General features: G+C 35.1%; 1 protein-coding gene across 3 annotated transcripts in view; it reads right to left on the minus strand.

Moving 5' to 3' along the window:
• MIPOL1 (mirror-image polydactyly 1) overlaps nucleotides 1-12,482 on the minus strand; it is a 476,051-nt gene that overhangs the window by 279,261 nt on the left and 184,308 nt on the right. The gene's annotated exons all lie outside the window — the stretch shown is intronic.

Genomic DNA, 12,482 nt, shown 5'->3' on the forward strand with positions numbered 1-12,482 from the left:
ATGTAAGACTGTAGGTATTATGTGTGTGTGTGTGTGTGTTTGTTTGTGTGTTGTGTGTGTGTGTGTGTCTTTACCAGTACAGTGTTGGAGCAAAAATGTGTCTAGGTGTGCTAAACTGCATTTCTTCCTTGTGGGCATCTTACAGATTCTTTCTAGTTGTAGTTTATCTGTAGTGGAAAACAATCTTTGATAATTTCCTGAACTATGAAGTATTGGTTATTTTGGTTTCTAAATTCTCTGGGATGCCAACAATCCTGAGATGGCAATAACATGTTCTATTTTTCACATCTTCCAATTGAGTTGGGATTTTTTAAAGAAGATTTTAAATAACAGTATTATTTTATTTTCTAATTCCAGCTTGTTATTCTACATAAATCCCTTTTCTGCTGTGTAAATTCTGTTTATTTCTTATGTTGATTTTTAGCAATTGTTTTATTATACTCCCTATGCTGATAATTTTCTTTATAATTTATTCTCACTTCTCATATAACTTAATTTTTGCTTTCATTTCATCTGATTTTCCTTCTTCAAACACTTATCTTGTAATTCTTATTTAAATTCCTGTATTGGATCATTTGAGCATATCTCTGGTGATTTCTTATGTGGTTGCCCCTAAATCTATGCTTATGTTACCTTAACTGATTAAGAGTTAATTGTTTGTTTTTTAATTATAAGGGCAAGGTTGAGAGTGCAAAAATCATGTGATAAGCAAGATGGTAGAGGAATTGCCAATGATTTCCTATTACCTCCAGGATCATGTATAAAATCCTCTGCTTGGCTTTTAAAACCAAGAAAGGCAGCTGGTGGCTCAGTGGATAGAAGACTGAGCCTTGAGTAAGGAAGAAATGAGTTCAAATCTGACCTCTGATGCTCATTCACTATGCAACTGTGGGCAAGTCACTTATCCTATTTGCCTCAATTTCCTCAACTGTAAAATAGGAATAATAATAGCACAAAACTCCCAGGATTGTTGTGAAGATCAAATGACATAATTGTAAGGTGCTTAGTACAATGATGGCGCATAGCACTAAATTAATGCTAAATCTTTTTTAAAGCCTTTCATAAATTTTCCCCTTCCTACTTTTCAGTCTTCTAACACCTTACTCTCCTCTCAAAACTTTGCAATCCAGTGACACTAACCTTGTACAAAACACTATGTGTCAAAACACAGCATTTTCATTGGCTAGGACTGTTATTGCACCTTTCTTTGTATCCCCTGCTTTTTGCATATTGCCTGGAACATTGTATGAGCATAATAGATGCTTATTGATTAACTAACAGTATCAACTTTTTATGAATTTCTCCAAATCTGAAAGGACATATATAATATACATATATATTATGCATACAATATTTATGTAATATGTGTATATAGAATATATATCAGATATGCAGTAATTTACAGGAAGAACAAATAAGACAAGGAGACAGAACCCCAGCACTACGAGCCTCAAGAACTAGTAACAGAGAGATTCTGGGAAGATGGAGGAGTAGGTCAGAAAACTTTTGGCTCTCCAAATTTCCTCCACAGCAAAGGACAGAACATCACCTCAGAGCAGCAGACATAAACACAGTGTAAAGCAGTTGTCCTTCTAAGATGATTTGAGAAGACCCCAGGAAAGACCAGGAGCAGAGGTTCTACCTGAGTGAAGTGCAAATGCTGACTCTGCAGAATCCACAAACAAGCCCCGGGGGCAGCTGGGAAGAGAGGCAGCCTCAGCCTTATAAACTTTCATCTTGTGGACAGTGTGGGGGTTTGACTGCTGAGTAGGAGGAGACTGAAAGACCTTCCTCTGTTGAGGAAGCACAGCTGTGCAGACCAGATTTGTTAAGGGCTGTAGAGAGAAGGAGGAGCTAAAGCTAGCACATTCCTGGTGAATGCAGGAGCAGAGGGGTAGGGACCCTTCTGGCTATGGGCACTTGTAGGACAGGGGAGTCTCTGGTTTCAGTTCCAGGGCAGAGAGAACAGCTATAATTTGCAGACACCTAAGGCAGCAAGATCATTTCTGGGACAGTGATTTAGGAGTAGAGAGGAGAGCTCAAGGTTGGGCACTGAGAAAGACCTCAGAAAATAACAGTAAGAAGGCCCTAAGGCTTGGGACATTATTCCCCATACCTAGAACTTGATTACACTAAAAGCTGCTAAGAACAAAATAAAACAATAAATAAATAAAATGAGTAAGCAAAGGAGAAACAACCCCACCACAGATAGTTACCTTGGGGATAGAGAACATCTGGGTTCTTATTCAGAGGAAGATAATGGAGTTTAAAAAGCCATTCCTTTTTCAATAAGAAATTCCAAATGGTCCCAAGCACAAAAAGAATTCTTGGAAGAAATTAAAAAGGATTTTAAAAATCAAATAAGAGAGATTGAGGAAAAATTTAAAAAAAATAAGAGTAATCCAAGAAAAAAAAGAAAATCATAAAAAGAAAGTCAACCAACTAGAAATAGAGAATCACAAATCTAAGGAAGAAAATAAGTCTTTGAAAACTAGAATTGGGCAAGGGGAAACTAATGGTATTCTAAGACAACAAGAAATAATAAAACAAAGTCAAAAAAACGAAAAACTGTAAGAGAAAGTGAAACATCTCATCAGCAAAACAACTGATCTGGGAGAACAGATTGAGGAGAAATAATATAAAAATAGTCAGACTATCTATCTGAAAATTGTTATAAAAAAAATCTTGATACAATATTACAAGAAATTATCAAAGAAAATTGCCCTGAAGTTCTAGAACAAGAAAAGATAGAAAAAAAAAATCCTCTAACTACGTGAAAGAGATCTCAGGAATATCACAGTCAAATTTCAAAGCTCCCAGGTTAAGTAGAAAATATTGGAAGCAATAAGAAAAAATTTTTAAATATCATGAACTACAATAAGGATTACACAAGACCTAGGAGCTACTACATTGAAGGACCATAGGTATTGGAATACTATATTATGTACAGCAAAGGACCTGTAGTTATGACTAAGTATAACTTCCCTAACAAAGTATAATCCTGAATGGAAAAAAAAAAGGGAATTTAATGAACTCAAAGACTTTGATGTTTGTATGACAAAACCACTATAACTTAAGGGAAAATTTGACATATATCATACAGGAGAAATATAAGGCAAAGATTAAAGACTAATTACAAGGGATTCAATAAGGTCAAATTGTTTGCTTTTTATATATAAAAATATTAGCAGTACTCTTATGAATGTCATTACTATCTGGATAGTGTAAAAGAAAGGTTTAGGCTGAGCACAGTATGATGGGGTGATTCTGAAAAAAACAATGTAGGGTGAGATAAAAGGAGTAATTATCTCATACAACTGAGGCATAACAAAATTGATACGGAAGAAGCTAGTAAGGGGGATGGCGAATAGTGCTGGAAACTTGTCATTGGGAATGGATTAAAGAGGGAATAACATATATTTCTAGAAAGGTATAAAAGCTTTCTAAATTCAGAAAGAGGACAAGTTGACAGGGTAGGTGGAGAGGAGAAGGGAGGAACTCTTGCAGGTTTGGGTATGTTAAGGAATAAGAGGGCAAGGTAGCAAGTAGAAGTAAAGCTGAGGAGTGAGTGGGATAGGGTAAATAGGATGAGAAGGATAGTAAGGAAAAATAGGAAAGTGGAAAATACACAAGAAATTGTAGCTTAGAATGTGAATGGAATGAATTTGATCATATAATGGAAATGGATACCAGATTAAAAATCTGAATTCAACAATATGTTGCTTTCAGGAAATATAAAAATGAGAGATACATACAAAGATAAAATAAAGGCCTTGAGTAGAATTTAGTATGTAAAAAAAGCAGGAATAGTTATCATCTCAAATTTAAAGTTAAAAGAAATTTAATCAAAATTGAAAAACATAGAAACTACATTATGTGTCAGCAATATTATTCAATATTCTTTTATACCATTTAAAATAACCAAACCCTATAAAATACCTAAGCTTATACCTGCCAAAACATACATAGAAATTGTATGAATGTAAACATAAAACACTTTTTATATAAACATTTATTATATAGGTTTTCTTGAAATAGAAATTTATTGTTTTATATTGAATCCTCTCTTATGTTCTGCTATGTACACAGCAATGTTTTTTTCTCATTTGTATTTTATTTTAAAATAAATTTTAAAAATTGCCAAAAAATAAGGTTATTATTAATAACAGAGTTATTAGTAACAGAGAATCTTTAGAAATCTCATTCATTATCTCAATGCCTGATCACTTTGGTGTGCTTGTTATAGTGAGTAAAATTTTGGCTAATGAGCCAGTTTTATGTATTACCCATAGCAGTGACTTTCTACCTAAAATATACCCTCTTCTCCCCTGCCCTGCCCAACCTAGACCATGCAAGTAGTATCAGATATTGATTCTATTTATCCATGTGGAGGAAAGAAGAAAGGATCTAAAGGAGTTGACGAAAATGACATAAACAGGGTGCTCAGAGCCACAGACTACATGGGAACAGTGTTGGATTTAAGAAAGAGATAGAAGTATCCCTATCCACTGATAATATGATTATTACTTAGAAAATCCTAGGGAATTATGAAAAATACTGAGAAAATTAATAGCTTTAGCAAAGTTGCAGACTACAAAATAAACTCTCAAAAATCAATAGTATTTCTACATTATAATAACAAAATCCAGAAGGCAATAATGGAATAGAAAATCTTATCCAAGTAACTACAAAATATGCTACTTAAAGAAATAAAGTACAGCTTAAATAGTTGGAGGAGTATTCAGTGCTCAAGGTTGGTCTGTGCTAATTTAAGAAAAACATCCAAGAAAACCATTCATTTCTGTCTATGCTTATAATCTTGTTTTCTTTTTCTCTTTTTGTTGCTATAGCTGACATTTTTAGCACTATGTTAACTAGTAGTAGTAATAATGGACAACCTTGTTTTACTTGGTTTAGAGGCAGCTAGGTAGAACAATGGATAGAGTACCAGGCCTGCAGGCAGGAAGACCTGACTTCACAGTCGGCCTCAGACACTTATTAGCTGTGTGACCCTAGGCAAGTCACTTAACCCTCTTTTCCTCAGATTCTCATCTATAAAATAAGCTGGAGAAGGAAATGGCAAATCATTCCAGTATCTATGCAAGAAAACCCCAAATGGGGTCATAGAGAGTTAGATGTGACAGAAATGACTGAACAACAACAACCTGAGATCCCGGAATAGATTTATGGGGTTCATTAACTTGGACAGGAAAAAAATACATATTTCTTTGCAGTAAACCATTAACTGAAATTTAGTATTTCCTTCCATTATGTATATAGCAACAAATCACAAAAGTAATTATAGTACTTGTGACTTTGTCACCTCTTTTAGAAATCACAGATATTTTCATATTATATTATAGTTATTGTAGATATCTCAAAAAAAATTTTCATGCTCATCACTACTTGAAATGACCATACTTATCAAACCTACCACTAGATGAGTTGAGTTGTACAATGGATGGAGTCATAGACTGGGAGTCGGGAAGGAACTAAATTCAAATCCAGGATCAGAACACTTCCTACCTGTGTGACCATGAGTAAGTCACTTAACCTCCTCCTGTCTCAGTTTTATCATCTGTAAAATGGGGAGAATAATATCACTGACCTCCTAGAGTTGTTGTGACAATAAAATGAGATAACATTTGTAAAGTACTTAGTGAAGTGCCTGGCAAGAGACAGACATTTAATAAATGCTTATTTTAAAAAGTTGCATCTGTTATTGAAGTCTTCCTGTCAACAGAAACTTATGCAACATATTTGAACCTTGTAGTCATTCAGCCACTAAATAATGAACAGTAAATAGCGTGTCTCACATTTCGTGATTCAGATACCTCTGTTGATTTTCAATAATTTCTATCTACAACCTTTTGTTGATTAATCTCATTTCCAGTAAATAAACATTTGTTTATTTACTATATGCCAGGAACTGCGCTAAGCATAGGAAATATGAAAAAAGACTACCTCCCTTCAAGGAGCTTACAATCTAATGAGGGAAGACAACACACAAAAGAAAGCTGAAAAGTAAGTGGAAACGGAAGAGAAGGTGCCCAATGAAAGCAGATAGCAGAAAGTCAGAGAAGTTCAAAATAGTGCAGCCAGTTAAGAAATTGGGAGATGTGATTTTGGGACTTCCGGGAGCCAAGAGTAAGCTGTAAATCAGTGTCATTCTCCCTTAATGACCTCTGGAAAAAAAACCAAAAACCAGAAAATAGCATCCCAGGAAAAATCCTGGAACATCTGCTTGAGTGGAAAGATGGGGTGGAACAGCTTAGGAAACTTAGAGGATTGACAAGAAAGGTCCATCTCATTTGGGTAAAAGGGGCATGCATTCAAGGACAGGAAGAGTCCCAGCAAGCAAGCAATAACCCATACCTCAGTAAACCAGTAAACCAGGGGGAGATCCTGAGTCCCTGTGTAACGGAACAGGCAAATGCCAACACCAGGACCCTCTATGTGTCTTGGCATGGAGGCAGGAGAACTGGCAGACTACAGATCAGGAAACCACCATGTGTGCCAGTTCAGCCCCGGGTGGACAGACATTCTACAGCAGCCAGAACTCCTCAGGCTTCAGCACAGCCCAGGACTGGCAGGCATCCTCCAGTGTAGCTCCAGGGAAATGCAGAAAAACCCCACCTGGCCTTAGCACATGCCAGCCACCACCACTAGGACCCCAGCTCAGCACCAGGTAAGCTGTCAAAGACTGCTACATCCTCCAGTTGCCAGCATCTGAGGCCCCAGCACACAAAGTCAGGGACCAGGCCCCCGACCCCCAGCACAAGAAGCTTTGGACAGTGCCCCCTGTGACACAGAAGCAGAGCTCAACTTTAAAAGCCAGGAAATAGGCAAACAACATGAGCAAAAAGCAAAAATGAACACTGACCATAGACAGTTCCTATGACAACAGGGAAGATCAAAACACAAACTCAGAAGACAACATTACCAATATACCTACATTCAAAACCTCAAAGGGGAATATAAATTGTTCTCAAGGCCAAAAAGCCCCCTTGGAAGAGCTCAAGAAGGATTTTAAAAGTCAAATAAGAGATAAGGAAGATAAATTGGAAAAAGAAATGGGAAGTATGCAAGACAGAGTCAACAGCTTGGAAGAAGGACAAAAATTGACTACAGAAAACAATTCCTTAAAAAAATACAATTGACCAAATGAAAACAAAATCCACGGAAGAAAACAACTCCTTAAAAAGCAGAATTGGCCAAATGGAAAAGGAGGTACAAAAATTCACTGAAAAAAACAATTCCTTAAAAATTAGAATTGGACAAGTGGAAGCTAATGACTCAATGAGACATCAAGAATCAGTCAAACAAAATCAAAATAATGAAAAAAATAGAAAAAAATTAAAGTGGAAAAACTGATCTAGAAAATAGATCCAAGAGAGATAATTTAAAAATTATTGGTCTACTGGAAAGCTGTGATCAAAAAATAAGCCTAGACATCATCTTTCAAGAAATTATCAAGGAAAACTGCCCTAGTATCAAAGAGGCAGAAGGTAAATTAGTCAAGGAAAGACTCCACCAATCACCTCCTGAAAGAGACCCCAAACTGAAAACTCCAAGAAATACTGCAGCCAAATTCCAGAATTATCAGAACAAGGATTTTCATACTGCAAGCCACCAGAAAAAAACAATTTAAATATAGTAGAAACACAGTTAGGATTAAGCAGAACCAAGCAGCTTTTATATTAAAGGATCAGAGGGCTTGGAATTTGATATTCAGGAAGGCAAAGGAGCTTGGATTACAATCAAGAATCAACAATCCAGAAAATTAAGCATAGTCTTTCATGGGAGGAGATAGACATTCAATGGAATAGAGGACTTCCAAACTTTCCTACTGAAAAAACCAGAGTTGAACAGAAAATTCGATCTTCAAATATGAGACTCAAGAGAAGCATAAATGGGTAAACAGGAAAGAAAAAAACAAACAAGTTACTAAATAAGGTTAAACTATTTATATCCCTACATGGGAAGATGATACTTGTAACTCTTGAGAAATGTATCTTTATTACAACATTTAGAAGTAGTATATATAGACAGAGGGTGTGGATATAAGTTAACTTTGATATGATGATAAAAAATTAATTAAATAAGGGATGGGGAAAAAAAGGATTGAACTGGGAAAAAAGGAAAGGAGGAGGAGGTAGAAAAGGGCAAATTACATTACATGAAGAGGCACAAAGACCTATTACAGTAGAGGGAAAAAAGGGAGGGAGATGATCATTGCTTGAACCTAAATCTCATTGGATTAGGCTCAAAGAGAGAGAATAATGTTATTCTCAGTTAGGTACAGAAATCGAACTTACCCTATAGGAAGTAGGAGGGGAAAAAGTAAACAAAATGGAGGGGGCTGATAGAAAGGAGGGCAGATTGAGGGAGGTGGTAGTCAAAAGCAAAACTCTAGTGAGAAGGGAAAGGGAGAAAAATGGGAGAAAAGCATGAATGGGGGTGGGGGAAGGATGAAGAGAAAGACAAAGATGGCAAAAACTGTGAATGTGAATGGGATGAACTCTCTCATAAAATGGAAATGGATAGCTGAATGGATAAAAACCCATAATCCTACAATATGTTGTTTACAAGAAACACATCTGAAACAGAAGGATACACAAAGAGTAAAAGTAAAAGGCTGGAGAAGAATAGATTATGCTTTAGCTGAAGTAAAAAAAAAAAGCAGGGGTAGCGATCCTGATCTCAAACAAAGCAAAAGCGAAACTAGAGCTAATTAAAAGAGATAAGGAAGGAAACTACATCCTGCTAAAAGGCATCATAGACAATGAAGTAATATCATTACTAAACATATATATGCACCAAGTGGTATAGCACCCAAATTCTTGGAGAAGTTAAGGGAGTTACAGGAAGAAATAGATAGCAAAAAAATACTAGTGGGGGATGGCAACCTCCTCCTCTCTGAACTAGATAAATCTAACCACAAAATAAACAAGAAAGAAGTTAAGGAGGTAAACAGAATTTTAAAAAAGTTAAATATGGTTGACCTCTGGAGAAAACTGAATGGAGATAGAAAGGAATGTACCTTTTTCTCAGCAGTACATGGCCCCAACAGAAAAATTTATAAGACTATATGTCACTCCTCAAATGATAAATGGTCAAAGGATATGAACAGGCAGTTTTCAGATGAAGAAATTAAAGCTATCTATAGCCAAAAAAGAAAAGCTCTAAATCACTATTGATTAGAGAAATGCAAATCAAAACAACTCTGAGGTATCACATCACACCTATCAGATTGGCTAACATGACAAAACAGGAAAATGATAAATGCTGGAGAAAATGTGGGGAAACTGGCACAGTAAAGCACAGTTGTTGGCATTGTAAACTAATCCAACCATTCTGGAGAGCAGTTTGGAACTATGCCCAAAGGGCTATAAAATTGTGCATACCCTTTGATCCAGAAATACTAATTCTAAGTCTGTTTCCCAAAGAGATCATAAAAAAGAGAAAAAGACCCACATGCACAAAAATATTTATATCAGCTCTTTTTATGGTGGCCAAGAACTGAAAATTGAGGCTATGCCCATCAATTGGGGAATGGTTGAACATGTTGTGGTATATGAATGTAATGGAATACTATTGTTATGTAAGAAATGATGAGCAGGAGGACTCCAGAGAAACCTAGAAAGACTTATATGAGCTGATGCTGAGTGAAGTGAGCAGAACCACGATAACATTGTACACAGTAACAGTCACATTGTGCGATGACCAACTTTGAGAGACTAGCTCTTCTGAGCAATGCAACGATCTAAGACAATTCCAAATGACTCATGATGGAAAATGCTATCTACATACAGAGAAAGAACTGAATGCAGATCAAAGCATACTATTTTCTTCTTTTCTTTTTTTTTTCCTTTCTCATGGTCTTTCCCTTTCATCCTGATTTTTCTTTGACAACATGACTAATGTGGAAATGCACTGACACATCATTGTACATGTTTAGCCTATATCAGATTGCATGTGATCTTGGGTAGGGGGGGAGGAGAGGAAGATGGGAAAATTTAGAACTCAAAATCTTATAAAAGTGAATGTTGAAAATGAAAAATAAATTCATTTTTTAAAAAAGAAATGAGATGCTTGGAGTTGAGCTCCCTCCTAAAATGAAGGTTTTGGAGTTCACAGATCCATCCTCCAAAGACAGACAGAGAGTCAGGTAATGAGGTAGAATACCAGTGCTGATGGTATTTAGCAGGATGATGAGGTTTTCCCAATAATGAGCTTTCTGGGTCATGATGGAAAATTGAGAGAAATCTCAAAATAGTATAGCCACATGAGAAATGAGATAAGGAGGCAAAATATTTTCATTTTTTGTTAAAGTTTTGCATAGCTGGGCAGATCAAGTGAGGATTCTTAACTTTCTGTAAGGTGGCTCAGCCTTTTGTAAAAAGGGAAGAATGCAGATTAGGCAAGTTCAAACACATATGATGTTTGAGATATCTGCACAAGTCAATTGTGTAAAATGAAGTTGTTGCTAAAAGATTGTAAAGTGACAGGTCATGCACAATGTTGTAAATTTTATGAGTAAAGAGGCTCTTTCTTTTATTTATTTTTAACTTCATACATTCTTTTTGTACAATGTGTTGATTCATGTTATACAAGTAGTACTTTATAGTGTTAGTCTGTGGAAAAGCCACATATTTTATAAATAACTTCACAAAAAGTTGCAAATGATAGCAGAAATGAGAACCATTATTTCTAGGAAGACAGACAAAGTCACTCAACTCCAAGCACTACAGTTGAATACCAGGAACAACATGACTCCTAAGCTATTGCTAGAATCTTTGTGTCTATTGAAGGTTAAAAGACACTGAGTGTTAAAACTGAATAAATTATAAAATGTATTTCATTTTACTTGTCATAAAAATTTCTTATCATACACATTATTTAACATACAAATTATTTCTTTCTAAACAGACTTACCAGACAAATCATTTTAAAACAAACAAAATACTGAGTCTCAAAAATATAAATTGAAATGAATATTTTTGACATAGATTTGATATTTTTATGGACCTTATTTAATTCAAAATGTTGAAGAAAGGGATGTATGATGAAGAGTATACATTATGTGGTTATATTTGTACTAATGAACGTGAAGAGACAAAAGTTACAAGGTTTTTTATACTGAAAATTTTTTACAAATCAACGTATGAAGTCAGTAATGCTGAAAAAGCACTTCATGTCTTTGCATCCTAAAAGTATGTCTAAAATTTGGGCTCTTTATATGCAAAGAAAACTCAATTTAGAAAATCTAGGTCACTTTCAAAACTTGGATTTACCATTTCACAAAAAAACTACCTTACAAACTTGCTTACTAGATTACAAAACAAAAAAGCCCACAATTATTGGAAACACATTAGAAAAGCTGTTAACTGGAAATGGTTAAACCGATTTATGGACTTTAACAGAGGGGGAAAAAAACTGTAAGCAGTCTCACTGCCATGTGATGTTTTAGATTTTTGCATAGTTTATATATTTTTAAAAACATTTTAAAGCAGTTATTCGAAGGACTGGCAGCTTCACCAGTATGCAAGTATGCAACTGAATGAAAATAGACATATCTCAATGTAGCCACTTTCTTGATTTTGTTTGCTATATGCATGATAACACCATGAAAGAAGAATTTTTATTTTGTGAGTCCTTCTTGGAAACTAACAAGGCCGCTGACACTTTGGAAATGTTTAAAAAAAAAAAAAAAGGAAGCTCCTCATGTCACACACATTGCTTTTTACACAGATGAGAACTGACAACAAAGACAAATCTAATACCCCTGAAAGAAGCTTAGTTAACAGTCATGAAAGTTACCAACTCCATTAGAATCAGGTCTCTGATCACTGAAATTTTAAATGATTTTGTCAAGAAATAAAACCAGAATACAAAGTATTCTTATACTGACATAATACAAAGTATACAAAGTAATGCCACACAGAAATCTGCTGACTTTTAAGAAAGCAAGTCTTCAGAAACTTGTTCAAAATGAGGGCAAAATAAGTCCTAATCCTTTTCTTAAAGAAAAAAGAAAACTTAGTCTTGGAACAATTTAAAAGAAAGGACTGAATCCATTGGTTGGATTGCTTCATACACATTTTTAACCAAGTAACTGAGATAAATCTTTCAATTCAAGGTCCTGAATTCACCATGATAGCTGCTGAAAAGTTACAAGTTTTCTTGGATAAGCCTCCAATATGGAGAATTTTCACTGTAAATACTGAGGTCTACATTTTACAAACTTTCAAATGTTGTAAGGGCTTTGCCAAGAAGAAGGTAAGATATGAAATTATACATCAATTTCCTTGAAAAGAGAAATAGGTGAATATACCACAGTGCCTGGCATATAGTAAGCACTATGTACATGTTAGTCATTATTATTATTATTATTATTATTATTATTGTTGTTGTTGTTGTTATTTAGAAACACATCTGAATTCTTTCAGACATTATTGCTATCTAGATGGCACTAAAGT

This window comes from Vombatus ursinus, unplaced genomic scaffold, assembly GCF_900497805.2.
Source record: "Vombatus ursinus unplaced genomic scaffold, bare-nosed wombat genome assembly UNPS02015406.1, whole genome shotgun sequence".
Taxonomy (NCBI): domain Eukaryota; kingdom Metazoa; phylum Chordata; class Mammalia; order Diprotodontia; family Vombatidae; genus Vombatus; species Vombatus ursinus.